The sequence below is a fragment of the Phasianus colchicus genome, chromosome 10 (genome assembly GCF_987193195.1).
Source record: "Phasianus colchicus chromosome 10, bPhaCol1.hap1.1, whole genome shotgun sequence".
NCBI classification, from domain to species: Eukaryota; Metazoa; Chordata; class Aves; order Galliformes; family Phasianidae; genus Phasianus; species Phasianus colchicus.
Window position 1 is genome coordinate 19,632,948 of NC_143445.1, and position 4,479 is coordinate 19,637,426.

The window sequence follows — 4,479 nt, forward strand, 5'->3', positions numbered from 1 at the left end:
GTGGCTGCTGATACCCAGAGCCTGAGAAAAAGCGTTTCACTACGTGGGACAGTGAGCCCAAAGCTCACTGTTAGTGCTCTGCTTGGAGCAAGCAGCTTGCAGAGGTAAGGCTTGAGCCTGTTCATTGCTTTTATGTGCTTAAGAGTTCCATATCCAAGCTGGCCATGCAGAGTTCTCCTGAATGGGTTCTCTTGGGGCTTTGGTGTATGAGATTCACATAGGCAATGGGCACGTGCTGCCATGTGGGGAAGTCCTGAATCCGTGTCTGCCACCAGCGTGGTTAAAAGAAGAGCCAGTAAATAAATATATATTTTATTAAGAAGAAAAGCTGTGTGAGGCCAGTGCGGTGGCAGCCCTGGTGCAGAATCCTGCTTTGTGCAGGCACTGCAGTCTGTGAAACTGGCTTTTTATCCTCTCTTAGAAGTTATTTTGGCTCTGCTAGAAAACAGGTCTTTTAAAGAAGAAATGAAAAGAGTGAAGGAGCAACTGTGAGAATGATAATGAGTTTCATATTCCACAAAGATCAAAGTCTGATAGACACTTAAAAAAACCATCAGATACCGGAACATTTCAGGTATTTAAAGATGATGCAGCTGTAGTTCTGTTTGGAGACAGTCTCATTTCTTTGTAACCAAAACATCAGCTCCTGTTTGAAGCATTTTGTCCAAACTATAAAGATGTTTCCCACTCCGGCAATTTCCCATAAGCTGCTGTTTGAATTGCTCAGTAGCAATAGACTGCACACTGCTGCTCGCTTTTCAGTTTGTACGAACGGGCATCTGCATTTCCTTCTGCCCAGTGCCTCTACAAATTGCTCTCCCTGTAAATCAAAGTGAAATCTGAACAGCGATTTTTCTGATTCTGTTTACAGCCCTGAGGTTTGTGGCCCTTTCTGGATGTCACACTTGCAATGTCTTTCCTGTGAAGAATGCAGAAGTGCTTGTCTGTAGCCAAGGGGAGCTGCCAACAATATGTGTACATATATAGATGTGTGTACATATATATCTACATGTATATTCCCGCTTCCATCACTAAAAATAAAGAAGAGGTATACTGTTAGGCTCTAAAAGTAGCCTACTTTGTAATTTCCATAGTTACTTAGTCCTCCTTGCTATTTCTTTATGCACTGATTTGACGTTGGTAGAAATTAATTATGTCTTCAGATGATTTTGGCAAGATTTAGATTATTTCCTCAAAGCAGGAGATTTCCTGAAGGCTTGCAGGCTAACCATTAAATGTACAGTTAAGGGTGAGATCAAGCAGAGAAAATGCAGTGAGGAGAACACAGGGCAAGGGGCAGAGGGATGGGAAAGAGGGACCTCCATGGTGTCATACACAGAAATAGGAAAGTAGATGTCAGTGCTCCACCTGTAAACATGATCCAATCTGAGTGCATCTGTTAGGCAGTATTTAATTAGCAATTGGAAGTGCATGAAGGAGAAAGGCTCTGGGAAAAAGCTCTCAGGAAAAGCTCATTCCTTTTTTCTTCAGTGGAGCGATTTATGAGTTGTTGAACCCGTTCCTTTGTGATGCTACACAATTGGTGCTGTTTTATTGATTAAAACGAGTCAATAAAAATTTATACTTGCTGAGTGGACGGTAAAGAGCTTTTCACTTCATCTTACAGATATCAAGGTAAAACGTAGAGGGAGCAGTATGCATCTGAGCTTCAGGGAGAGCTAAGAATACAGCATACCCATTCACCGTGGATCCTCATTTGTTCTTTCTTGGAGGAAAGTTCTCAGTTCAACAGGTAATATATACACATTTTTTTTCGGAAAAGTAAAAATACCTTCTTAATTGCAACCAATCTAGCATGATTGCTTTTATTTTAGAGCGTCGTGATGATGAATCTTGCTGAGATAATTGGCTTGAATAAACTGTCCCTACCTACCTAAATAAAAGATGGAAAAATTAGATCTATTCTAAACATCTGGCTCTTAGGCAGGAGGAAAGCTTCCAGTGATCCTGAGGCTGAAGGCTAAGATTAGTGCTCATCATCAGCACTTATTAATGCCCTTTTTATTTTACTTCAGGTGCAAAATATACTGGAGAGTTTTTCACTCTTACAATGATCAATAGTGCTGTAAATAGAGCCATCATCCCCATTGAGCACTGAGTAAAGTATAGAATAACTTCTGAATATTGTGCAATTGTCCTCCTCTTCCTAAGCTGTTGATAATGTGTGGGAGACTTACTGAGGACAAATACTGCTCAGAGTTTTAGTCTATGGTAACTTGTTCCTGAAGGTTTTAATTTTGTGGGAGTGTATTTGTAAGAGTTAAGACCATTTCTGGAAGTCTAATCACAATGCACTAATACAATTTTCTTTATTTTAGTTTAAAGTAGAAAGGGCTGTCAAGGCATTTGCAGACTTTCCTGCTTTGCATAGAAATTAATGCAGCTGTTCCTGACTGAGCTGAAGATGACCACTTCCAGAGAGTCCTGTCCATGTCCCAGTCTCCATCTCCATGTGAACAAACAGCTCCAGGTGTTTTTTAAGCATCTGAAATACAACTGCTGTTGTGCAAATGGTAAGCACAATTTTTGTCCAGGCACCTCCTGTGATTGCAGCAAGGCTCTTAACCTATTTCCAAATTGTGATGTTCTTCTTCAGTCTGTGAGACATAAATGTGTTCCCAGCACAGATCTCCTTCCTCCTTTTCAGGCAGGACTAGTTTAGGATCCAGTTAGAACGTAAAATGTAAGAAGCAAAGCTGTTACAGGATGAGCATCAGAGATTATTCAAGTATGGTTGGAGACAAAAGATTGGAATTAAAGATTTCGAGATAACCATTTGTGTTATGCCGTGATAATACATTCTTTGTGCGCCTTCTTAAATTATTATATCTTACCTATCTTTTGTATTAGAAGTCTTAGGTGGGAAGGCAGCAAAATCTCAGTATTTAGGATGAAGTTAATGAGCTGGACTGCTGTTATACCAAGGAAAGAATTCTCAGTAGATGACAAATTATTAGTACTAGAGAGCGGGTCTTTTTCATAATTATTTTTCTTTGCACAATACAGGAGAGTCTAGAGATTCATAATAGATTTTTATAACAATAAAGGGAAAATTTAAATCTTTACCAGTAATCAAGTGATACTGCTGTACGGTAATGTGATAAATGAGGTCTGAAAGGAGAGCTATCATTCTGAGCCAGCAGGCCCATGAAAGATTAAAATAGCTTAGATAGAAAGCATCAGGAAGTCATGACTGTGGATGAATGAAAAGGGATGAATACAAGTTACCTGCTAAATGAAGAAGGAGAAATAGGAAACAGGATAAATGGCAAAGAAGGAAAGGGAAAATGATAAGAGTTGTGAAGGATGCTGAAGATGTTGTACCAGACTTGTGATGGAAATGGAAACAAGATCACATGGCAGTTGGTTTTAAAAGCAATGGTTGGTCCAGTGCTTGCAACTGTTTTTGCTTTCTATCAAAATATGATTTGATTGATTTCCTAGTGTGCTGTATTGCAAAGAATAATTGCTGAAATGTAATGAGAGTGAAACTGGAGTTGAATGTGTAGTTCAATGGGTTTCAAAGTCCAAATTATCTTTAGGGGGGCCTATGTCAGAAGGTCTGCACAATCAGGTTGAGCCTAGAGACCACTGAGGCAAGAGCATCAACTTGTGAAATAGTGTTTCTTGCTCAATATGGAATTTCATTTTTAAAGTTTACCAATGCATTGAGTGCATCTGATATTTATGACTATATATTTTCACGTAATATTCCTTCCTTTTTCCTGCTTTTCCATCTCAATTACTCTACCATTAGGAAAATGAGCAGTGGTATGGCAGCAGAAACTCCTGTTCTCCTGGACTTGCAGCACCATCATGGAGCTGCTGGATGCTCACAACGTGGGACTGTCCATCCCAGCAGCAGGCATGGCTTTATCTGGATTGTCAGCCCAGGGGGTCACCTCTCTGCTCTCAGGACTGGTGCACCAGAAGGGTATTTCAGCAGGATGGCAGTGCAGTTAGGTGGCTGAAATCTGTCCTTAAAGTTTCTGCTCTGATGGATGCTGATTTTAGAGAGGGATTGAGCTGTTTGGATATGCACAATTCTGGCTCCTTTGCTTTTTTTGATCCCAAATGGACAAAATTTTGATGCCTCTTACAGGACTGAGGTAGCCAGTGTTCATACACTGTCCAGGCATACCTTTGAACAGGGGCTGTGAAGCAGGACTTGACGCTCGCTCTTTTAGTCCCATTCAGAATCTGTCTATTCCTCTCAGTTCTGTGTCAGTCGCTTGCATTCAATTTGTGCCTCAAAGACAGAATTACTGTGTGCAGGGCTGGAGAGCCTGGCTAGACAGTCGTATGTGTCTGTGACTAAGCTGCATGCGAAGAGCTGAAATAAATGATTTTTTAATTTGATGTTCTTCCTGTTTGAATTCTGAGAATCATTTTCCCCTTTATTCACTGGTGAGCTTTCTTCTTTCCTTTCAGAGACCAAATGAATAAAGAGCTATGGCA

General features: G+C 40.4%; 1 long non-coding RNA gene across 1 annotated transcript; it reads left to right on the top strand.

Annotated features, from left to right (window-relative positions):
• The first annotated feature begins 891 nt into the window (after nt 1–891).
• Nucleotides 892–4,188, top strand: LOC149916646 (uncharacterized). The gene is made up of 4 exons (XR_016469474.1): nt 892–1,048; nt 1,628–1,753; nt 2,340–2,534; nt 3,779–4,188. It is a non-coding gene; the product is annotated as an uncharacterized LOC149916646 (long non-coding RNA).
• The last annotated feature ends 291 nt before the right edge of the window (nt 4,189–4,479 follow it).